The sequence below is a fragment of the Rattus rattus genome, chromosome 18, assembly GCF_011064425.1.
Source record: "Rattus rattus isolate New Zealand chromosome 18, Rrattus_CSIRO_v1, whole genome shotgun sequence".
NCBI classification, from domain to species: Eukaryota; Metazoa; Chordata; class Mammalia; order Rodentia; family Muridae; genus Rattus; species Rattus rattus.
Genome location: NC_046171.1, coordinates 9,582,970 through 9,609,200, shown reverse-complemented (window position 1 = coordinate 9,609,200; position 26,231 = coordinate 9,582,970). Strand labels below are relative to the sequence as shown.

General features: G+C 43.9%; 2 pseudogenes; both read left to right on the top strand.

The window, feature by feature from the left end:
• Positions 1–261: 261 nt before the first annotated feature.
• LOC116887708 lies at positions 262–2,425 on the top strand (annotated as a pseudogene).
• An 18,155-nt stretch (positions 2,426–20,580) lies between these two features.
• LOC116887710 lies at positions 20,581–22,705 on the top strand (annotated as a pseudogene).
• The last annotated feature ends 3,526 nt before the right edge of the window (positions 22,706–26,231 follow it).

Here is a 26,231-nt window from a genome sequence, read left to right as displayed (position 1 = left end):
ACAGTCACTATGGAAGGCTATACAATGTCTAAGCATGCACAGAGACTCAGACATTGAACGGTTTGACAATCACTGACTTACTGGCAGAGAAGCAGGACTCTAGAAACGCCCCACCCCCAGGAACTGATCTCTCCAAGACCCACCCCATCAGGTCTACGTCACTACCTATGGGAAATCTAAGAGAAGCCAACCAGCATCAGCCACATTAGGGTTATAAGGTGAAGAGATACCAGTCCTGATTAAGACTCACGATCTGGGAAGATGAGGAATCCTATACCATGCACCCTCCTTCTCCTCCTCCTGTTGGGGACCTTGGACCGGACTGGGTATTGTGCGGGTGGGTGAGGGGCCTATAGAGAAACGCCCTTTGGGGGAGCAGAATGCTATGCACCACCTGGAATCCCCATCCCTGCATCTTCTCCTTAGCCTGAGCAGACCCTTTCTGATACCCTAGCTGGAGGACCCCGACCCTCTCCTTCACTCAGGTCCAGAGGCCCCACAAAACCCCTGCTCTGTTCGCTACCAACCTGTTCTGGGTCAGGGTGAATACTCAGGGTCTCAATGTGCACCACCCACAGGTTCACACTGGCTGCAGACTTTCAACACTGTGATTTTGGAGCCTGGAATATGGGTGCCCCGGTTGATCCAGGTCAGCTATGTAGACTCCATCCAGTTTCAGGGATTCGACAGCCAAGCTCCCAATGCGAGTATGCAACCTCGGGCTGCTTGGATGGAGCAGGAGCCACCTGAATATTGGGAAGAGGAGACAGCACAAGTCGTGAGCCTGACACTGTCAAAAGGACGGATTCTTGGGTATATAGTGAATGAAAATCGACACAGCAGGAATGGTGAGTCACCTCAGGGCTGAGATCAGGATATCTCATTGCCCTCATGGTCTGACCCAATAAGCTCCACTCCAGGACCCCAAGTCAGAGATTCAGACGTAGTCCAAGGGGCCCCTGGAGACTTTAACCTGAGAGAACCACAGACTGTGACCTGGTTAGGGGTTTAGATTGAGACAGAATCCTGGGAGGGGGAGAAGCCTCACAGTGACCATAGGCTGAATGGGGCTGGGGCAGATTATCGCACTCTGCAGGAAGTTTTTGGCTGCAACTTGGCAAATGATGGGACCTTCCTCCGAGGTGATTACCGGCTCACCTATTATGACTACGATTACGTCACTCTGAATGAGGACATGATCTCTTGGAGAGCAGAAGGCGAGATAGCTAAAAGTTAGTTAAGCATATGGGAAACCGAAGGAGTAGGAGAAAGCTGGATGACTTACCTGAGAGGAACATGCTCAGAAAGGCTTCTTAGATGCCTGGAACTTGGAAAGAAAACTTTGCTGCGCTCTGGTAAGAAAAGCCCTTGACAACTCCTTCTGCCTCTGAGATTGGAGCTCCTGTCTCCCTGAGGCTTCCTTCTCAGCAGGGAGCAGCTGGAATACTTACACTGTCTTGCATCAAAGGGGAGAGAGGGCTCCTCACTTTCCTGTATCAACATGACAGAGGGACTCTCCAGAGGATTCACACTTCTCCCAGGATAGTTCAGGGCATCAGTTAAGCAGCAGGTCCCTTCCATCTGCATGGTGCATCATAGCCTCTCTCAAGGCCTGTTCACTGTCTATGCATGATGACATTGAATGTCTGACTCCAGGGTTTCTCAATCCCTCAGACCACCACCACAGTCAAAACCAGAATTCTATTTGCATAGAGGGAGACCCAGAGTCTCCTGCTGGGTTGGCTTATGGTTATTATAAAATATTGCCATCAATAGATCATCCACCTGCTGAGTTTGGGCTTCTGTGTGGACGCTGCTCCCTCCCTCTTCCAAGTGTCCCATCCGTCCCAGGGAGGATCACATGAGCACTGATCAATCCCCAAGAGGAATGCAAAATACCTGAATTTTCCAATTGCTCCCCTCAGATGCCCCCAAAACACATCTGACCCACCAAGTAAGACCTGATGGCAATGTCACCCTGAGGTGCTGGGCCCTGGGCTTCTACCCAGCTGACATCACACTGACCTGGCAGAGGGATGGGATCAACCACACCCAGAACATGGAGCTGCCAGACACCAGGCCTGCAGGGGGTGGAACCTTCCAGAAATGGGCGGCAGTGATGGTTCCTTCTGGAGAGGAGCAGAGATACACGTGTCATGTGCACCACGAAGGGCTCCCTGAGCCTCTCACTCTGAAGTGGGGTAAGGAGGGGATGTGAGCACAGCTCTGCTGTAGGGGAAAGTGAGCTCTTTAAAGAACCAGGGCAGGATCAGGGTTGAGAGCTAGGGTCAGAATCCTCACTCTTCCTTCCCTTCCCTCACCAGAACCTTCAACAACCATCCCCATCATGGCAATTCTCATCGGCCTGATTCTTGGGACATTGGTGATAGGAACTATGGTGATTCTTCGGATATGGAAGAAATAAAGGTAAGGAAAGGGCAGGGTCTGAGTTCTTTCTCCCTTAAAAATTCAAGGACAAGACATAAATGTACCCTGCCTCATTAGAGGAAAGATGTATCCACAGAGGCACTGGGGACCGTGGGCTGACACTAACTCTATCATAAAGCATAAAGGAAATAATAGAAAGATCCACTGCCCTTTTGATGGAGGAGATGGAGACCTGATTCAGATTTTCTACAGACAGAGAAATGTCACAGAGATGGTCCCTGCTCAGGACAGACCTACAGAAGGCCAGTTAGTCCTCCTTACATGAAATCGTACATTGTGTTCTCTCCTCAGTCCACAGACTTCAGTCACAGTTTTAGAAGCTCCCCTGCCACTTGACCAGGAGATTTCTCCCACTCCTGCAACTGTACTCCTTCCTCAGTCTCTCACTGTGTTCTTCCCACAGGTAGGAAAGAGGCATCCACACTCTGGCTGCCAGTCATTAAGTGTTGAGTTGGTTCCTGAGACCTTGCATTAGGGAAGACAGGTACCCATTGTGGGTGATCACATATTTTCTCTCTTGGTCCTATCATTGTGGGCTCTTAGCAGGTCTTATTCTCTATTGCCATAGGTGTGGACACTGCCCAGAGATCTGATGCATATGTGTCAGTAGAAAAGGAAGTAATAGGAGAACACATTCCTGAGCTGGGTTGGCTGGCTATCCTGGATTTGTTTTTAATGTGGCTTTCTGTCAGAAATCATGGATGAACAATTACCAATCAGAATTTGTTCTCCATTACTTCCTTCTATAGGGTAAGTTACGTACCTTGTGTGGCTTCAAAAGCTCCTGACTTTTCTCTCAGTAGCTGGCCTCTGAGTCCAGGTCTCTGTCTCCTGTCAGTATGACATAAGGAAGTGAGTTCAGGCCAGACCTGAGCATCACTCCTCTCCACGCTGACCTGTGTGTCTTCCACAGTCATCTCTCCTGATCCAGGAGATGCAGGCCTGTGAGACCTTCCTCAGAGACCTAACTTTAGTTTCCCTTGAGCTGTATGTATGATCCTCCATCTTGAACATGAGGATCTAGGAAAAATTTTAGGTGAATTCTGCCCATGGTTTGCTTAATGAGTAAACCCAATCAAAGCAAGAAGAGACAAATAGCAAACATGTCTTGTCTTGGATGTATCTGTGCTTTCCTAGGTGCCTCTCGTTCTATTTCAACTCATGTTTGTCTATCCATTTCTCTTCCTAATAAACTTGAACTTTCCTTCCTACTGGGTGTCCTGAAATTCTTTCCATTTTCAGTCAAGAATCTCATCTTCACCTGAACAGAATTTTCTGAACAAAAGTCCTTAGCTGACACGTATGCAGATTGGAGTTGTCCCCCACCCTGCACCAAACTGGGGCTGCCATTGTTCCTGCAGGCCACAAAGGAATCTCTGAAGTAATGAGGGACAGGTTGCTTGGATGTCACTGAGCTGCTCTTTTCCTTTGCATGTTACATTCAGTCCTTCCCTTTAACTATCTGAAGGTCCACAGAGTATTTTTTTAATTTTATGTGTTTTTTATCTGCCTGTACTTTTGTCTGTGTAATAATTACATGCCTAGAGTCTGTGGATATCAGAAGAGTTCCTCAAGTCCCTAGACAAGTGTGAACTAAAATGGAGACAGTAAGAACCAAACACACAACATCTGCTGTAACAGACAGTGCTCTTAACTGCTAAGTCCTCTGAATGCCCTCAAGACCCACATAGTGTTTTATGACCACTCTTGTGCCATTGATGACGTTAGAGCCAGCCATACCCCTTTCTCAGGTCAAATGGAAATAGGCATGGATTCCCAGGAAGGCATCCACTGTTGTCCTAAAGGCTTTCCTTTTACTCAAGAGACCTTTCTAGCACTAAACTGAAGTGAAGTGACTGTGGGGGTCACCCAGAGGGGAAAATCTCAATGAACAGAACCTTATGTTAAAACACCTGATTCTTGAACAGGAAAACTGTCTCAGTCATTAAGAATACAGCATGGTCACTTACAGAAGCCTGGGTGAAGGAATGTTCATTAAAAAAACGTGAATGACTCCCTTGTAACTTCAGCACCAAAAGCCCAACTTACAGGCAGCTTGCCCAGCCAAAACTGTTTGTCTCTTGGCAATTGCTTATGGCTTTTATAGACAGGGAGAGGGGCCACTGGACCCTATGTGTTTCAGGAGCCTTCTGAGCTTGTAAAATCCATAAGCTTCCTGGGTCTTAAGACGCTACCTCCTCCAATCAAAAGGGAGCACTTCCTTGAAGGAAATAGCTGTACAACATTGAGTTACATAAGGCTCTGTCCCAAAAGCCAAAACATGGGCCTAGGAAGATGCTTCAGTGGATAAAGTAATCACCGACCAAGCATGAGGATGGTAGTGTTGGATCTCCTGAACCCAAAGAAAAGCCAGTAGGCACAGCTGGATCCCCACCAGCAATGCTAGCCTTCTGGAAATGGAGGTGGAGGAAATCCTATAGCAAAGTGGCTGGGCAGACTATCCAAATCAGTGAGCTCTGGGTTCAATGAGAGACCATACCTCAGTAAATAATGGGAATTTTGACTGAGGAAGACACTCATGTCAATTCTGGTCCGCACATGCACATCACTCACACACGCATTTGAACACACATACCCATGTACATGCACACAACACACACATGTGTACATATGGAAAAACATGAAACCAAAAACAAGAATATGACTTAGGTTTTATTTCATTGAAGGTACGGTCCATTAATTGAAGATCACGTCTTCTAAAGAAAATAAAAGTAATCCCTGGGCTGGTGATTTGGGTGGTAAAGGTAATTGTTGCCAAGCCTAGGGGTCTGATTCCAATCATCTGATGGTGGATGGACAGAAAGTTTCCCAGTTGTCCTCAGAACTCCATGCAGGTGCTATTGAACAGCACTTGTTAGAGTAGCCTAGGATGAGTGCTTAGTGTATGACGACTTTGTGCCACAGCTGGCACAGAGGAATACTGGCCTCAAATGCCACTAATGAAGACATCTCTCCAGAGGAAAGAGGGACTCATCAATTCAACAATGTTTACTGAACATTGTCTACATGGCAAAGAACTTTTGCAGCAGGATACAACAAAGGTCAAAAGGCTAGTATTGCTTGCAATGTCTGAGTGGAAGAGAGAAGTCACTCAAACAGAGTAAGTGTCCCTACAGGACATGTGAAGTGCTAGGTGATGGGTAGTACAAAATATGGATGTGAGACAAGGCTTGTGATTGCTTTTACTGGGGTGCTCAGCAAAGGCCTTCACTGGGCTGTGAAGAAAGATCTGAAGGACGTGGAGGAACCCGTCATGTGTCTGCAGGAAGTTGTGGTTGTGTGGTTTGTTACTTGTGGTTGTCGCTGTGTTCTTAGTAAGCAAGAGGATCTTTCAGTGCTTACACCCATGACCACAACCTCTCTATGTTCTAGGGGAAAAGTGGCTCTAAGCATGTGTTGAGTAACCCCACTCTCATCAATGGACAGATCGTGGAAACAGAAATTAAACAGAGACGTAGACAGACTAAGAGAAGTAATGAACCAAATGGACTTAACAGATATTTATAGAACATTCTATCCTAAAGCAAAAGGATATACCTTCTTCTAAAAAAAAAAAAAAAAGCATGTGTTGAGTAGTCTTATGGGAGAGGAGATGAGAAGTACTCCAGGACTTGTGGGTACTGAAGACGATAAAGGCAACCTTGCTTAAAGCATGGACATTTTGAATGACATGGTAGAGAAAAGTTTAAGGCACAATCTAGTCTTCTAGGCTGGACATGACAGCCACTTCAACTGCCATGTGAGCAACTGAAACAGCAGAAGGGACTCAATTCTCTACACAGTTTCAAGATGGGACTTATAGTATTTATCAGTGCATTGGTTCTATGGTACAAACACAGAAAGGAATGGAAGACACTGATGGCATGGTGTAACTGAGAGATGCTGTCTCCCTCAGCATCTCCCTCCCAGAGTCTGGAAGGACCACATGTCCAGATGGGAAATGGCAGGTGATTGCTGTAGAAGTGATTGATTATAGATGCCCAATGGAAGCACAGGGGTCTGCAGTGATGGCACAAGCCTGACACTTGTTGGAGGATTGTATGGGCGGATCACTTTTTGCTCAGAGACTTAGCTCATCCTATATAATAAGACCACAATCTCCATAAGAAAAAAGAAGAAAAATGAAAAACACAGATGTGATGGCACACACACACACACACACACACACACACACACACACACACACACATACACTTGGGCAGTAGAGGCAGGAGGCTCAGGAGTTCAAGTCCAGGGGTTGGGGATTTAGCTCAGTGGTAGAGCGCTTGCCTTGCAGGCCCTGGGTTCGGTCCCCAGCTCCGAAAAAAAAAAAAAAAAAAAAAAAGAACCTAAAAAGGAGTTCAAGTCCAGCTTTGGTATAGACTCGGTCTACAACATAATACATGAGAAAACAATTAATTATAGAAAAAATTAAATAAATGAAGTGGCCAGGTTGATAGTTTGAAAATACTGAAGACCTCTAGATGAAACTAGAGAAAAGCAGGGAGTGACATCAGTTAATGACACTTAAGGCCATTGAAATTAGTGAAGGCTAAAGAAATGGTGGTTACAGGAGAGAAAAGCAGAGCTGAACGAGCTCTGTGCTCCGATACAAGTGGTCTGATGAGATCAGAGGTGCAGAGATGGCTGCACCATTCTAGTATCATGGCAGTGATGAAAAAAAGCAACATAAGTTGCACATGAAATAATGAAAGCCATCTTTTGGTGAGAAAAAGGAATAAGGTAGAGAAGGGAGATCAAAGGGAAGGGACTGGAATGGAAAAAGAAATGGAAAGGAAGACATAAGAAATGAAAAGAAAGAAAAAGAGAAAAGGAAAGAGTGAAAAAGATATTGGAAGTGAGTAAGTGTGGAAAGAGAAGAAGAAAAGAGAAAGCAAAGTGTTGTGTGTCTTGGGAAAAGAGGAGTAGATATAGATTCACTCGTGATTGGACATCTATTCATTAAAGGTAGAAAAAAAAATTATCCCATTGGGGCAATCAGCTCATCCTTAGGTGCAACCAATTGCTTTCCAGTTGGAAATGCAGCTAACTGAGCTGGTCAGTTTGCTGGGGTGGTTCATACTACTGTTCAAGGTTACTTACAGGTCCATGGATGATTCAAAGACAAATGCATCCCTGGAAAACCCACGCCAACATATGAAAGCTGAATCCTTATCATTCCTGCACAAAAAAAATAAAAAAATAAAAATAAAACCATGCAATGTGCTGGGAGGAGATTCTCTTTTCCCCACCAGGTCCGACTGCTTGTGTAATCTTTGGAGAAGTCTTCTGCAAACCTTGACAGTTTCCAGGGCTCCCAAGGTCTCTCTCCAGAAGGAAGTGTTCCATAGCTCTACTCCACTGGATCCTTCATTCTCTTTGTGCATCTTGTGTGACGTTGCCTCAAAGCCTTGGGTGTGAGTGAGTGACAGATGTGCAACTTCCATGCTCTGTTTACGGCTATGCATTGTGATGCCACAGTAAAAGCAATTGTTCTCAGGATCCTAACCACTTATGAATCTCTGGAGTACTCCACCACTCCAAAGAGAAACTTTCCCTCCAGGACTGAATGAGGATGACAACACAATCTGAGTACAAACACCAATGTCCTTAAGGCAGTTTTGCAGGTGCATCATGTCCATTTAGCAAAACAAGAGCCGTGGCCTCTCCACTGGGACCTATGACAGTCATAGTCTTTTCCACTGGCTTACTGGGTGACAGTGCTTGATGTGAGTCCCCCGACCCCCACCCCTCTTAAATTGAACTTGAAAATACTCAGCTGCATCGCAACAGATAAGGCACTATTGCAGCAATGGGGCACACCTTACCAGGTATGTTGGTACTGGAGCACGCAGGGTCTATACCCAAGCAGGAATGGTGACAGCAATTCTCTCCCAGCAAACCTACATATTTGGGTTCAAATTCAGGGTCTTGTGCACATAAGGAAAATACACTGAACACAGCTACTAGGCAATATCTCCAGATATGTATTATATGTAATGCACATTATCTATCAAAGTGCTATATATGAATATATTTTTAATGTATGAGTATAACATTGGAATTCTCTTCATTGGAACAGAACTGGGTAGAAAGTATGGAAGAAGGCTCTTAAATCTCAAGTGCTACTGTCTCTCTAGCACCACTGCTCAGAACTGATGTCGCACCTTGGTCTTACTGTACACTGAAAGATGATATAACTGAAACACTAAGGGAGATTTACATGCATGGATGTGTACTGTGGTGGTTTGAGTAGGAACAACCCCCATAGACTCATGTATTTGAATGCTTGGCCCATACGGAGTAGCACTATTAGGAGGTGTTGACGTAGGTGTGGATCTGTTGGAGGAAGCCTTTTCACTAAGGGGCTGGGCTTTGACATCTTAGATGCTCAAGCTAGGTCTGGTGTGATATTCACTTCCTCTTGCCTGCCCATTAGGATGTAGAACCCTTAGCTCCTTCTCTAGAACCCTCTCTGCCTATATGGCTCCATGCCTCCCACCATGATGATAATGGGCTAAACAACTAAAATTGTAAGCCAGTTGCCATTAAATATTTTCCTTCATAATAGCTGCTATGGTCATGGCATGTCTTCACTACAATAAAACCCTAAAAGACAATATTGACAATAACCTTATTTAAATAGTTATACAGGTTGGCGCACAAAGCTGGCCACACAGCCAAAAAAAAAAAAGAATCAACAGTTTCTCCTCACTTCAAGTCCAAGGCAGGACTCATGAACCCTGTTTAAACAAATATTAATGTATCTTTATTTTACTGTAGTATCAAAGATGTGTATCCAAAATTATCTGGTAATAGCATTAAAATATTTCCCCTACATATTTGTGTAAATCAGGCTTTTTTTTTTATTTTCATATGACCCACACTGGTGAATGCAGGGTCCAGAGGGAAATGGCCTGACATTGCCAGGGAGGGTACACATCCCCAATTTGTCCAACAGAACATCCACTCCCTTCTCCACCTGTGTCTGCAAGCCCAGTGCCCTGATTCCCTCCAGACCTGTGGTCCTCCCAAAGTCCCAAAAGGAAAGTGGAACTCGTGTCAATTGAATTCAACTCATATGTGGCACTCACAGGCTTCCATCTGTTTCTGAGTCAGGGTCATCCTCCTTAAAAAGTGGGAGCATGGAGCATAGTAGACCTCAGCCTGAGGGACGGGAGATATGGATCAAGACAGTTCCCAGTTCATTTCATAAGTCTGACATCAGGGAGGCACCCTGCCTTAGAATTTTCTATGGGAGTGACATGGACAGGTGGTTGGTTAATAGAAAGATGAACTCCTGGGATCTACATCTAGAGACAAGTTGCTTATGAAAGACCACCGGGGTGGGGAAGACCCCCACTCAAATCTCGAGACGACGCAACCCCCAAGAACTCACGAGAAACCGGTCTTGATGTAATAAACAAGAGGTGTATTTGAGGAACCAGAGCTCTGGGGACGACACATATCTCACACAGGAGACAAAGGCGTTGACCCCAAGCCCAATTAGGGAAAGGTATTTATAGGGAAAATTACATAGGTAGTTAGCAACAGTCACACAAAGCAATTTCATTGGTTTGTAACTTGGGCTCAGTTGAACTCTAGGCCACCCTGCTTCTGGGGTAAGCTGACCCTAGTTTTTGTTTCTCTCAGGACTGTTGAGTCAGTCCTTATCAAGGCCAAATGGTTTGTGGTGGCTATGGCCAGGCTACCTCCCCAAAACGTGTTATGTTATTCTTTGCTGTGAGGTGCACTTGTCCTCACAGCAGGGTCAGTGGGGGATAGTTTAAAATCTTTATTCTTTCACTTACACTATTCCCTGTGCTGGTCCTGTTGACAACAGCCTTCTGCATCCATCCTGGGAAGAACAAGTCAGCAACTCTCAGACATTTTGATATCAGGATCTTTGCACATGTAGGAAGTGAATGGACCTCAGTGGTATTTTGCATTTATGGATGTTCACCAATCCATATTTACCTGCACTGTACCAAGTATCTTGAGACATTTGCTATATTGAAGATATTATAACTGCTTGAATGCAAGAATGATATTTTAAAAGAGAGCTAACTATTTTTCAAAGCATAAATGTGGTGTAAATGAAAGATCTATTTTGGATGATTACATTCCCTTAAGTGCCTTCATTGTTCCCACTAAATAATGGGTGGTTGTGTCTTTAAACATTTTTTATTTAAATATGAGAAAATGTAGTGTAACAGAAATATATAGGCTATATATAGTGTATCTGTAACTTTATGTATATGTGGGTTTTGGATCTCTCGATGTCTGCCTCTGTCTTTCTTTGTCAGGCTCTCTCTCTTTGTCTGTGGCCCAGTGTGTGTGTGTGTGTGTGTGTGTGTGTGTGTGTGTGTGTGTGTGTGTGTGTATCTATGTGTCTGTGTGTATCTAGATCTGTCTGTGTGTGTCTATGTGTGTATGTTTGTGCAGGGGGTATATATAGTCAGTTGCCTATAAAAAAGAAGGCAACATAAAGAGTGGAAGTGGAATAATAGAAGGTTGTGTGTGTTGGGCTGGAGAGATGGCTCAGTGGTTAAGAGCATTAACTGCTCTTCCAGAGGTCCTGAGTTCAATTCCCAGCAACCACATGTTGGCTCACAACCATCTGTAAATGGGATCCAATGCCCTCTTCTCGTGTGCATGAAGACAGCTACAGTGCACTTGTATAAATAAAATAAATAAATCTTTAAAAAAAAAAAAAGGTTGTGTGTGGCCTAAGGTCTATACTCGGAATGCAGTTCTCCTTTGCAAGAACAAGGGCTTTTTGTTGCTAAGACAGCTCAGTAGTCATAAGAACAATATTTTAATATTATTAAATAATTGTCATTAAACATTTATTTTAATAGAGTTAAAATAGTTTATTATAATTAAATATTTTTGTTAATATTACCAGAAGACTTTTTGGAGACAGAGTCTAATTATATGAAATTCTCTGGGCTGGGAATTGCTAAGTAGATTATGCTGATCTGGAATAGAGTTTTTTGCATCTCCCTTCTGAATGCTCAGCTTAAAAGCAGAAAGCATGAACCTGTTGAAAGTATTCAGACAGTAAGGGCACAGATTCCTCTTCCAGGGAAGCTGTGTTGGGTTCTTAGTATCCACATGGCTGTTCACAGCTCTCTGTGACTCTGATCCCTGGGGACCCCATTCTCTCTTCTGAAGAGGTTGTGATGCGGAGACATTCCTACCGGCAAAGACCCATGCACCAGTAAGCAGCAGTGCTTCATGGAGTGTTCCTGTCTCCACGTTCTTCCCTTGAATGCCTACCTCAATGTTGAAATGTGTCCTGGGACTCGTCAGATGAAATAAACTTTCTTTCTCAGGTGATTTTTGGGCGTGGTATTTTGTCACAGTAATAGCAAGCAGACTAGTCGGCCACATGCAACAACGTCACAACTAGCTGAAACTTGTTTTACAGATGTGTGTGTGTGTGTGTGTGTGTGTGTGTGTGTGTGTGTATTACATGCCAACTGATTAGAGATGGTTTTGCAATCCAGAAGACAGCATCTAGTCTCATGGGGCTGGAATAACAGGAGGTTGGCCCTTTGATGATGCACGGGAATGAACTCAGGTCCACTGTTCTTTTCAAAGCTAAGCCTTAATTCCAATCACAGGGTAGTGAATTTCACCTGCTTTTCTTTGCACATCCCAGGGTCTGGAACAATTTGATTCACCTGACAGATTCTCAATCACCTACTTAGGGAGGCCTAATAATGCTTGAGATCTTCTGATCACATGACATATTGAAAGAATAGGGAAAGTGGGGTAGCATCTTGAACACATGGGCACTGGGGAAAATTTTCTGAGCAAAACACCAATGGCTTTTGTTCTAAGATCAAGAACCAACAAATAGAACTTCATAAAACTGCAGAGCTTCTGTAAGGCAAATGACACTGTCATTAGGACAAAATGGCAACCAACAGATTGGGAAAAGGTCTTCACCAATCCAACATCTGATAGAGGGCTAATATCCAAAATATACAAAGAACTCAAGAAGTTAGACTTCAGAGAGCCAAATAACCCTATTTTTAAAAATGGGGTACAGAGCTAAATAAAGAATTCTCAGCTGAGGAATATCAAATGGCCGAAAAGCACCCAAAGAAATGTTCAACATCCTTAATCATCAGGGAATCAAAAAACGCTTAGATTCCACCTCACACCAGTGAGAATGGCTAAGATAAAAAACTCAGATGACAGCAGATGCTGAAGAGGATGTGGAGAAAGTGGAACACTCCTCCTTTGTTGATGGGATTGCAAACCGGTACAATCACTCTAGAAATCAGTCTGGAGGTTCCTCAGAAAATTGGGCATTCCACTACCTGAGGACCCAGCTATACTTCTCCTGGGCATATACCCAAAAGATGCTCAACATTCAACAGATATACATGCTCCACTATGTTCAAGCAGCCTGATTTATAATAGCCAGAAGCTAGAAAAAACACAGATGCCCTTCAAGAGAAGAATGGATTAAAAAAATGTGGTACATCTACACAATGGAGTACTACTCAGCTATCAAAAACAATGACTTCATGACATTCCTAGGCAAATGGAATGAACTAGAAAATATCATTCTGAATGAGGTAACCCAATCACAGAAAAATACACTTGGTATGCACTCATTGATAAGTGGGTATTAGCCCAAAAGCTCGAATAACAAAAGATGCAATCCACAGACCACTGGAAGCTCAAGAAGAAGGATGACCAAAATGCAGATGCTCCCACTCCTCCTTAAAAGGAGAAAAAAAATATCCATAGGAGGGGATATGGAAGCAAAGTTTAGAGCAGCGACTGAAGGAATAGTCATTCAGAGCGTGCCCCACATATGGCCCATATATATATACACATACAGCCACCAAGACTAGGTAAAATGGATGAAGCTAAAAAGTGCATGCTGACAGAAACCGGATATAGATCTCTCCTGAGAGACACAGACAGAATACAGCAAATACATAGGCGAATGCCAGCAGCAAACCACTGAACCGAGAACGGGACCCCCGTTGAAGGAATCAGAGAAAGGACTGAAAGAGCTGAAGGGGCTTGCGACCCCATAAGAACAACAATGCCAACCAAACAGAGCTTCCAGGGACTAAACCACTACCGAAAAACTATACATGGACTGACCCAGGCCTCCAACTGCATATGTAGTAGAAAATAGCCTTGTTGGGGCACGAGTAGAAGGGGAAGCCCTTGGTCCTGCCAAGACTGGACCCCCAGTGAAAGGGATTCTTAGGGGGAGGGCGGTAATTGGGGGAGGATGGGGAAGGGAACACAAATATAGAAGGGGATGGGGGAGGTTAGGGAGTTGTTGGCCTGGAAACCTGGAAAGGGAATAACATTTGAAATGTAAATAAGAAATACTCAATTTAATAAAGATGGAAAAAAAAAAAAAGTTTAACTGAGAGACAACATTATGCCAGCAGGCTTGGAATCTCTTGGAAATTCTACAAAGTTTTTGATATGTAAAATATTTTTTTTGCCTTCTGCCTCTTCATAACATTACAAAATGCAAAAAAGCATACCTACCTGACTTAGTTACTTTATTCAAATGAAATTTATTTTAAGTAATATATGACAATTAACTTTGTACATGAATTCATGTGGTATCATGTGATATTCTGAAACACATACACACTGTTTTCTTAAAATAGATGTAAGCATATATTTCCCCAAAAGAAAACCAAATTTAAAAAAAAAGCAACCATGACTGGAGTACCCTTGAGACTGCACATCTCAGAGGTACCTCCTCTGGATTGTGTGATATCCTGTAAAGAACCCCTTTCTCAGCAACTCAAACAGTCCACAACCCTTGATAGGGCCCTCATTAGACAGGGTCCTTCCAATATGCCCTTTTTAAGTGGACTTGTTTGGTCTTAAAGTGCACAGAAATTCAGGAGAGTGCCCCTTGGCTCTCTTTAGAGATGGGTTGCATTTTCCAGGGTAAACCTTGAACATGAGGATCTGTGTTAACCCCTTGGAGAGTTGTAAATTTAGGATTTCTGATTTGGGCTCCCTCACCAGTTGCACTATAGTCCTAGGTGTGGAGCAGTTTCTGAAATAACTTTCTAAAAAACTGAGTATCATCCAGGGCCCCCTGTCTTTTCTCCTCCCAGTGCTCTGGCTTCTGCTGATCTATCCATGGTGCACAGGGTTCCATCCTTGGAGTCTCTCCTCTGCTCTTGATTCTCTCAAACTGCCAGAGAACTTCAAAAAAGCCAACACAGTGTGACCCTAGGTACAGTGGGCTTTTAGAGATTGACTCTACACTAGGACCCCATGGTCCTCAACAACCCATCCCCTGAGGACAGCTGGTATGAGGGAGCACTGGGCAGGGGCAGGATGTAAAACGGAGAAAGGAACAGAAGGTTATGGACAGGCTAGAGAGAAGGGGGACATTCCTGGTGCTGCAGCCGTAGGGCTGGAGTCCTTTTGTTTCCCACGTTGGGTCCTTTTTCTATGGACACACACACACTCATGCTCTGAATGCCAATGCCTGTTCAGGGCCAGCACAACCAGGAGCAGCAGGAGGAGAGCCTGAGTAACAAAGGTCTTCATCCTGTTGGAAGGGTGGAGACAGAGACCCACACTCTGCTATTACGTGTTCATTTCATAATGTTGAACAAAGCAGACTGGTTGAGTTCTCTTAAGAATTTACAAAGGTAGTGAGAGAGGATGTTTGGGTGGGTCATGGAAAGATGAACTACTGGAACAGAACTCTCTAGTGCCCTGCCTCACCAGATCAGCTCCTGGTCTGGGACCTAGCATCCTAAAGGAAAAGATACTTACCCTGATAATTGTCCTGTTCATTCTGCCCGCAACATCCTCTGAGTCTAGGCCAGCAGCCATTGAATCAGGAAGTCTCAAACACTGACATATCAGGTCATCTACTGAATCTTACAAACTGAGTTTTCCTTAAAGGTATAAGTTTGTGTGGCTTAGAGAGCAATCCACGTTCACAAAGTGAGGAACTGAGAATTCTGAGACACTCCATCGAATGAACATGTTAGTAATAATGTTTATAAGATGGAACAACTATTTTCCAGGATCTAGAGATAGGATGACAATAATAGATGTTGACACTTCTGCCTGTCCTTACAGTCCTCATGTTTCCCAGTAGAGATCCTTGTATTCTGATTCTTTGAAACTTTTAATTTCATGTGTAGATAAAAACTCCAGCTTCACAGAAATGTACAAGTAGAATAATTTTAAACTCTTTTTCTTTTTTTACTTATGTGTATGATTGTGTGTCTAGGTGTGTTTGAATGATGGGAGTGCAGTTGTCAGCAGAGACCAGAAGAGAGCATTAGAAACCCTGGAGGAGGATGCACGGGAGGTTGTAAGCTCCTAGACTTCAAAATCCAACTCTGGTTCTCTCCACGATAGTTGCGACTCTCTAGTTACAGGGGGAATATTTTTACCAACATCTTCAGATCATTTTGATCAGAATGATCTCACCAGGACTCTACATGTCTCTGTGCCCTCGGGGCTGAGATTAAAAGTGTGGGTAACTTCACTAGTTAAAGTAGAGATTTTTGACCTTTGATACTTCACTAGGCTGACACAGGTGCTGCCTACATTCTGTAATGTGAAACATCATTGAATTCATAGAGCGCTGCATTCATGCTCATGGATGAGTCTTGTTCAGTGGGTGGATGTTGTGTTATTACACTTTATTATTTCTAAGATTTTTAAGCTATTTATTATGTATTTAATTTATATGCACACACTGTAGCTATCTTCAGACACACCAAAAGAAGAGGGCATTGGAACCCATTACAGATGGTTGTGAGCCACCATATGGTTGCTAGGACGTGTAGAAGAGCTGTCAGTGCTCTTAACTGCTGAGACATCTCTCCAGCCCCATTTAATTTTACTTTTAAAAAGGAGAATGTTGTTGATTAAGTTTAGAAGTCTTTCTTTGTTCATATGTTTAACTAAACTTTATGAACTCTCACTGTATGTTATTACTACAAATTTCACCAGAGAAATCTGTAAGCATTTGAAATGGTTAAGATTATGGTCATGGATGCAAACTGGAAATGTTATCCTGAGAGCTTACTGCTCATCATTGCTGTGGTGGGCTGCGGAAGGATTTGGAGGGGACACTTAGACCTCTTTTTCTTGTCCAATTGCTCTTCATGAGTACTATATTGAATAAGTAGAAATAGTGTGGGCAGCCTTTTCTAGTTCCTGATTTTAGTGGAATTGCCTCAAGTTTCTCTCTGTTTAGTTTGATGTTGTCTAATGGTTTGCTTTATATTGCTTTTACTGTGTTTAGGTATGGAGGATAAACAGGCTGAGAAGGAAATTAGGGGAACAACATCCTTCACAATAGTCCCAAATAATATAAAATACCTTGGTGTGACTATAACCAAGCAAGTTAAAGATCTGTATGACAGACAGGAACTTCAAGTTACTGAAGAAAGAAATTGAAGATCTCAGAAGATGTAAAGATCTCCCATACTCATGGACTGGCAGGATTAATATAGTAAAAATGACCATCTTGCCAAAAGCAATCTGCAGATTCAATGTAATCCCCATCAAAATTTCAACTCAATCCTTCATGGAGTTAGAAAGAGCAATTTGAAAATTCATTTGAAATAACAAAAAACCCAGGATAGCAAAAACTATACTCAACAATAAAAGAACTTCTGGAGGAATCACCATCCCTGACCTCAAGCAGTATTATAGAGCAATAGTGATAAAAACTGCATGCTATTGGTACAGAGACAGGCAAGTAAATCAATGGAATAGAATTGAAGACCCAGAAATGATCCCACACACCTACAGTCACTCGATCTTTGACAAAGGAGTTAAAACGATCCAATGGAAAAAAATAGCATTTTCAACAAATGGTGCTGGTTCAACTGGAGGTCAGCATGTAGAAGAATGCAAATTGATCCATTCTTATCACCATGTACAAAGCTTGAGTACAAGTGCATCAGATACACTCAAACTAATAGAAGAAAAAGTGGGGAAGAATCTCGAACACATGAGCATTGGGGAAAATTTCCTGAACAGAACACCAATGGCTTATGTTCTAAGATCAAGAATCAACAAATGGGATTTCATAAAACTGCAAAACTTCTGTGAGGCAAAGAACACTGTCATTAGAACAAAACAGCAACCAACAGATTGGGAAAAGATATTTACCAATCCTACATCTGATAGAGGGCTAATATCCAATATATACAAGGAACTCAAGAAGTTAGACTCAAGAGAATCAAATAACCCTATTTAAAAATGGGATACAGAGGTAAAAAAGAATTCTCAACTGAAGAATATTGAATGTCTGAGAAGCACCTAAAAAAATGTTCAACAACCCTAGTCATCAGGGAATTGCAAATCAAACAACTCTGAGATTCCACCTCACACCAGTCAGAATGGCTAAGATAAAAAAAAAAAACTCAGGTGACAGCAGATGCTGGCAAGGATGTGGATGTCCCACCTCCATTGTTGGTGGGACTGCAAACTGGTACAACCATTCAGGAAATCAGTCTGGAGGTTCCTCAGAAAATTGGACATTGGACTTCCTGAGGACCCAGCTATACCTCTCCTGGGCATATACCCAAAAGATGCTCCAACATACAACAAAGACATATGCTCCACTATGTTCATAGCAGCCTTATTTATAATAGACAGAAGCTGGAAAGAACCCAGATGCCCTTCAACAGAGGAATGGATTAAAAAAATGTGGTACATCTATACAATGGAGTACTACTCAGCTATCAAAAACAATGACTTCATGAAATTCATAGGCAAATGGATGGAACTAGAAAATATCAACCTGCGTTAAATAACCCAATCAAAAAAAAAAAAATCCACACATGGTATGCATTCACTGAGAAGTGGCCATTAGCCCAAAAGTTCAGATTATACAACATACAACCTACGGACCACATAAAGCTCAAGAAGAACAACTAAAGTGTGGATGCTTCAGTCCTTCTTAAAAGGGGGAACAAAAATATTCATAGGAGGGGATATGGAGACACAGTTTGGAGCAGAGACTGAAAGGATGGCCATTCAGATCCTGCCCCCCTGGAGATCCAACCTATATACACACAGTCACCAAACCCCCCACAACATTGCTGATGCCAAGAAGTGCATGCTGACAGGAGCCTGATATAGCTGTCTCCTGAGAGTCTCTGCCAGTGTATTACAAATACCGAGGTGAATGTTCACAGCCAACCATTGAACTGAGAATGGGGTCCCCATTGGAGGAGTTAGAGAAAGGATTGAAGGAACTGAAGGGGTTTGTAACCCTATAAGAACAACAATACCAACCGACCAGAGTTCCCAGGGACTAAATCACCATCCCAAGAGTACACATGGACAGACCCATGGCTCCAACTGCATGTGTACCAGCAGATGGCAATGTTGGGCATCAATGGGAGGAGAAGCCCTTGGTCCTGCCAAGGCTCGACCCCCCCTCCCAGTATAGGGGAATTTCAGGACAGGGAGGCAGAAAAGGGGTGGGTGGATGTGTGGGAGAACATCCTTATAAGAGGAAGGGGGAGGTGGAATGGGATAGGGAGTTTATAGACAGAAAATCAGGAAAGAACTTAACATTTGAAATGTTGATAAAAATATCTAATAAAAAAAAGTAACGTCCGTTCATCACCCACCAGTAACATCCCCTGTTTACTACAACAAGATAATATCTAAGCTCCCAAGAAAGCATTAGTGATTTTACATACTTGACTTCTGCACATCAACTTAAGGGCTTCTTTTTTTTTTTTTTTTTTTTTTTCTTTTTTTTTGGAGCTGGGGACCGAACCCAGGGCCTTCCGCTTGCCTAGGCAAGCGCCCTCCCCCTGAGCCAATTCCCCAACCCAACTTAAGGGCCTTAATGCTTCCAAAGTTTACTATGGAAAACATGTGGCCATATTAATGACTGGATTTTTGACAATTTGTACTAAAAGGACTTGGTCAAAAAAGAAATCCTACTCCAAAATAACAATTATTAACTTAGCATCCATTCACTGTGCAAGATTCTCCTATGGATGTGAACACAGTCAATAATGAAGGATTCAATGATGTTTGAAGTGTTAGTGTAGACAACTTTGAGGAAGTACCACCTGTGCCCATTTAGTGATGTCTCAATGATAAAAATTTACAATTAGAACACTTGGTGGGGGAAGTCGTTTAATCCCGGCGATTCGGGGCTAACAGGAGATGGCTGTGTGAGTGCTAGGACTGTGTGGTCTACAAAGCCACTTTCAGGCCAGCTAGGGATACATACTGAGATGCTGTCTCAAAAGAAAACTAATGTGAAGGGCCCTTGCTGCTCTTGCAGAAGACCAGAGTTGATTTCCAAGCACTTGAGTCTAGAAGTTCACATGTTCCATGACTCCAGATCCAGGGTTTTCCACTGCCTCTTCTGCAACTTAAGAGTCCCTACTCCTTGCATGCACACAGAGACACACAAAAAATGCATGCAAATGAAAGTGAGTCTTGAGATGGTTTCCCCTAAAATATATCTGCAAAACTGCAATTTTCAGTGTTTCGAATTTAAAAAAAAAATGCTAAAAGGAAGACACAAAATCCTATGATTTGTGGTGGGGAAGATGAAAATTAGGACTCCCAGAAATGTTAACTATCCAAAATGCTGTGCTGACGGCATCGTTTCCTGTTGGAAAAGAGTTCTTTCTCTTTTCATTCAGCTTACACACAACTAGTTATCAATATCTGCATTGAATCAAAACTCTCAAAAACTCCAGTTCCTATCATGATAGAAATAGATTGATATAATGCACACAAGCACAGTCACCATGAAAGACACTACATAATGTCTAAGCATGGGTAGAGATTGTGACACCAAAAATTTTGACAAATATTGACTTACTGGCCTCTAGGTTAGGACTCAAAGATGTTGTAACCTGGACCAGAAGGATAGACCTGTGCTTAGCCACAGATGCCAGGACACCAGGCTGCAGAACTGGGTGCAAGTTGCGGAAGCAGCACCCTAGAAATCCACCATGCCCAGGAACTGATCTCTCCAAGACCTACCCCTTGTGGCTACCTTTGGGAAATCTAAGAGAAGCCAATCAGCATAAGCCACATCAGGGTTACAAAGTGAAGAAATAGCGGCCCTGATTGAGACTCCACTCACCTCGGAGGATGAAGAACCGTGAACCCTAGGTTGTAGTCCTCCTCCTATTGGTGACCCTGGACCTGACCCAGTATTGTGCAGGTAAGTGAGGAGCCTGGAGAGAAATGGCCCTTTGGAGAGCAGGACCCAGCACCTGCAATCCTCACCTCTGTATCTTCTTCCTTGGCTAACCAGACCTTCCCTGATCCCCTAGCTGGATGACCCCTGACCCTGTCCTTTATATCAGGTCCAGAGACCCAACAGCACCCCTGCTCAGCTCCCTAACAACCTGCTCTGGGTCCAGGATGAAGAGTCGGGGTCTCAGTGTGCACCACCTACAGGTTCACGCTGGCTGCAGACTTTCAACACTGTGATTGCGGAACCTGGCAAGTCAGCGCACCGGTTCGTCCAGGTCAGCTATGTAGACTCGATACAGTTTCAGGGATTCGACAGCAAAGCACCCAATGCGAGTATGCGACCTCGGGCTGCTTGGATGGAGCAGGAGCCACCTGAATACTGGGAGAAGGAGACAGCACAAGCCCTGCGCTTGTCACTGACAAACCAACGAGTCCTTCAGTTCCTGGTGATTGAGAATAAACACAGCAAGAACGGTGAGTCATCTCAGGGCTGAGATCAGGATATCTCATTGCCCTCATGGTCAGGCCCAATAAGCTCCACTCTAGGTCCCCAAGTCACAGATTCAACCATAGTCCAAGGGGACCCGGTAGACCTTTGACCCGAGAAAACCACAGCCTGTGCCCAAATTAGGGGTTTAGTTTGGGACAAAATCCCGGGGAAGGGGGGAGAAGCTCACAGTGACCAGAGGCTGAATGGGGGTGGGACAGAATATCACACCCTGCAGGAAATGTTTGGCTGCAATGTAGCAAATGATGGGAGCTTCCTCCGCGGTCAATACCGGCTCACCTACTATAGCTATGATAACATCATCCTGAATGAGGACCTGAGCTCTTGGACCACAGAGGGGTCTGCAGCACAAGACCTGATGAAGTACTGGGAGACCGGAGGCGTGACAGAAAGCTGGAGGACTTACCTGCTAGGAGAGTGCTCAGAAAGGCTTCTTAGATGCCTGGAACTTGCAAGGGAGACTTTGCTGCGCTCTGGTAAGAGAGGCCCTTGTCACCTCCTTCTGCATCTGAGATTAGAGCTCCTGTCTCCCTCTGGCCTCCTCCTAAGCAGGGAGCAGCTGGAGTACTTACACTGCCTTGCATCAAAGAGGAAAGAGGGCTCCTCAGGTTCCTGACTTAACACGACAGAGGATTCATCCTTCTCCCAGGATAGTTCAGTGTGTCAATTAAGCAGCAGGTCCCTTCACTCTGCACTGTGCATCATGGTCTCTCTCAAGGCCTGTAAACTATCCAGGCACGATGATATTGAATGTCCCCAGGGTTGCTGAGTCCCTCACACACCATGTCCAGTCAGAAGACTATTTGCCTAGAAGGAGACCCAGAGTCTCCTGCTCTGTGTTGACTCACAGTTATTATAAAATACAAGGAATAGATCATCCAAATCCTGCGTTTAGGGTTGCGTGTGGACTCTGCTCCCTCCCTCGTCCCACTCTCACATCCTTCCCAGGGATGGTCACATCCTCAGGAGGAATGCAAAATACCTGAATTTTCCAAGCATTCCTCTCAGATGCCCCCAAAACACATATGACCCACCAAGTAAGACCTGATGGCAACGTCACCCTGAGGTGCTGAGCCTTAGGCTTCTACCCAGCTGACATCACACTGACCTGGCAGAAGGATGGGATCAACCACACCCAGGACATGGAGCTGCCAGACACCAGGCCTGCAGGGGATGGAACCTTCCAGAAATGGGCGGCAGTGATGGTTCCTTCTGGAGAGGAGCAGAGATACACGTGTCATGTGCACCACGAAGGGCTACCTGAGCCTCTCACTCTGAAGTGGGGTAAGGAGGGGATGTGAGCACACACTCTACTGTAGGGGAAAGTGAGCTCTTTAAAGGACCAGAGAAGGATCAGGGTTGAGAGCAAGGGTCAGAATCCTCACACTTCCTTCCCTTCCCTCACCAGAACCTTCAACAACCATCCCCATCATGGCAATTCTCATCGGCCTGATTCTTGGGACTTTGGTGATAGGAACTGTGGTGTATCTTCTGGTATGGAAGAAATAAAAGTAAGGAAAGAGTAGGGTCTGAGTTCTTTCTCCCTTAAAAATTCAAGGCCAAGACATAAATGTACCCTGCCTCATTAGAGGAAAGATGTATCCAGAGATTGCAACCTGTGTGCTCACATTAATTCTATCATAAAACATTAAAAAAAAAAAAGTAGAAAGATCCACTTCCCTTTTGTTGGAGATGATGGAGACCTGATTTTGATTCCCAACAGATAGAGATGTCACAGAGATGGTCCTGCTGAGGACAGACCTACAGAAGGCCAGTTAGTCCTCCTTACATTGTATTTTCTTCTCTGTCCATGGAGCTGCAGTCACAGTTCTACAAACTTCCCACTCCCACAACTGTACTCCTTCCTCAGTCTCTCACTGTGTTCTTACCACAGGTGGGAAAGAGACAGTAATTTGACTGCCAATAATTAAGTAAGAGTTGGTTCCAGAGACCTTGCTTTAGGGAAGACAGGTACCCATTGTGGGTGATCACATATTTTCTCTATTAGCCCTATTGCTGTGGGCTTTTAACAGGTCTTATTCTGTACTGTCATAGGCAGGGACAGTGCCCAGAGATCTGATGCAGCTCTCCCAGTAGGAGAGGAAGGACTCAGAGAACACATTGCTGAGTCGGGTTGACTTGCATACTGGAATTGTTTTTAGTATGGCTGCCTGTTTGGTATCATGGTTTAACAATCACCAATCAGAATTTGTTCATTATTTCCTTCTATAGTATGAGATAACTACCTTGTGTGACTTCAAAAGCTCCTGACTTTTCTTTCAATGGCTGGCATCTGTCCAGGTCTCTGACTCCTGTCTGTATGACTTAAGGAAGTGAATTCAGCCCAGATCTGAGTATCACTCCTTTCCACGCTGACCTGTGTGTCTTCCAGTCATCTCTCCTGATCCAGGAGACGCAGGCCTGGGAGACCTCCATCACAGAATGGACTTTAGTTTCCCTTGAGCTGTAAGTTTATTCTTAATACCTGAACGTGAGGATTTGGGTACATTTTTGGTGAATTCTTCCCATGGTTTACTTAATGAGTAAACACAATCAAAGCAAGAAGAGTAAAATAGCAACCCTGTCTTGAAAAGTTGCAATCCATCCTTGGACTGCTCTCTCCTTTCCTAGGTGCTTCTCTTTTTATTGAACCTCATGTTTAAGTCTATCCATTTCTCTTCCTAATAAACTTGAACTTTGCTTCCTACTGGATCTTTCTTTCAGTCAAGAATCTCATCTTCCCCTAACAGAGTTCTCTGAATGGAACTCCTTAACTGACACACATGCACCATGGAGCTGTCTCTACCCTGCATCACACTGGGACTGCCATTGTTCCTGCCGGCCACCAAGGAATCTCTAAAGCAATGTGGACCAGGTTGCTATCACTGAGCTGCTCTTTTGCTTTGCATGTTACCTACAATCCTTCCCTTTAACTATCTGAAGGTTGAAAGATTTTTTTTTTAATGTGTTTCTTATCTGCCTGTATTCCTGTTTGCATAGCACTTGCTTGCCTAGAGCCCATGGGTATAAGAAGAGTTCCTCAGGTCCCCTGGAACTGGGATTACAGAGTTGTGAACTAATGTGGGGACAATAGAAACCAAACACAAGTCTTCTGATGTAACAGCCAGTGCTCTTAACTGCTAAGCCTTCTGTATACCCTCAAGACCCACATAGTATTTTGTGATCACTATTGTGCAAAGATGCCCTTAGACCCACCATACCCTTTTCATGGGTCAGATGAAAACAGGCATTGATTCCCAGGAAGGCAACCACTGGTGCCCTAGTCTTTCCTTTTGACTGGAGAACTTTCTAGCACTAAACTGAAGTGAAGTGACACCTAAAAGGGAAAATATCAATAATCAGAACCTTCTGGTAATAATATCTGATTCTTGAACAAGAAAAGTATGTTCGTGGTTAAGAACACAACATGGTTACTTACAGATGCCTGGGGGAAGGTTCATTACAAAAATGTGAATGACTCCTGGGCAACTTCAGCACCAAAGGCCCAACTTACAGGCACCTTGGCCAGCCAAAAAGCCTTCTCTCCTGGAAATTGCTTACTGCTTTTATAGACAGGGAAAGGGGCCACTATGTGTTTCTATGTGTTTCAGGAGCTTCCTGAGCTTGTAAACTCCATAAGCTTCCTGGGTCTTAAGAGCCTCCTTCCTCCACTCAAAAGGGAGCACTTCCTAAGTTGAAATAGCTGTACAACACTGATTTACATAAGGCTCTGTCTCAAAAAGCTAAAACATGGACCTAGGAAGATGCTTCAGTGGATAAAGGATTCACTAACCAAGCATGAGGATGGTAGTTTGGATCTCCAGAACCCATTGAAAAGCCAGTAGGCAAAGCTGGATCCCCACCAGCAATCCTAGCACTCTGAGTGCAGAGGTGAAGGAAATCCCATGGCAAGCTGGCTGGGCAGACTACCCAAATCAGTGAGCTCTGGGTTCAATGAGACACCGTACCTCATTAAATAATAGTAATTATGATTGAGGAAGACAGTGTTATAATCTGGTCCCCACATGCACATTACCCACACACACATTTGAACACACATACCCATGTACATGCACACAACACACATATATACATACAGAAAAACATGAAACCAAAATGATGTGACTTAGGTTTTTATTTGATTGGAAGGTACAGTCCATTATTCAAGGATCATCTCTTTGGAAGAAAATAAAAGTAATCCCTGGGCTGCTGATTCGGTGGATAAAGGTACTTGTTGCCAAGCCTAGGGGTCTGATTCTAATCATGTGATGGTGGATGAACAGAAGGTTCCCCAGTTGTTCTTAGATCTCCATGCTGGTGCTGTTGAACAGCATTTGTTAGAATAGCCCAGGATGAGTGCTCAGTGTTTGAGGACTTTGTGCCACAGCTGGCACAGAGGAGTACTGACCTGAAATACCACTAATTAAAGACATCTCTCCAGGGAGAGGGGGCTCATCCATTCAACAAGTTGACACCAAAGGTCTAAAAAGTCAGTATTGCTAGCAATGTCTTAGCTAACAATGAAGAGAGACGACACTGAAGTAGATTAAGTGTCCCTACAGGACATGTGAAGTGCTAGGTGATGGGTAATACAAAATATGAATGTGGGTGGTAGAGCGCTTGACTAGCAAGCGCAAGGCCCTAGGTTCAGTCCTCAGCTCAGACCAAAAAAAAAAAAAAAAAAAAAAAGAATGTGGGACAAGGAATGTGATTGCTTTTACTGGGGTGCTCAGCATAGGCCCCACTGGGAAGGTAGACTGTGAAGAAAGATCTGAAGGATGAGGAGGAATCTGTCAGGTGTCTGCAGGAAGTTGTTTTTTTGTTCCTTGTGGTTGTTGCTTCATTGTTAATAAGCAAGAGGATCTTTCAGTGCTTACACCCCAGGACACTGTCCTATGTTCTAGGGAAAAACTGGCTCCGTATATGTTGAGTAGTCTTGTGGAGAGGAGATGTGAGGTACAGCCAGTTCTTACAGGTCTGGAAGATAGTAAAGACATCCTTGCTTAAAGCACGGACATTTTGAGTGAGATGTTAG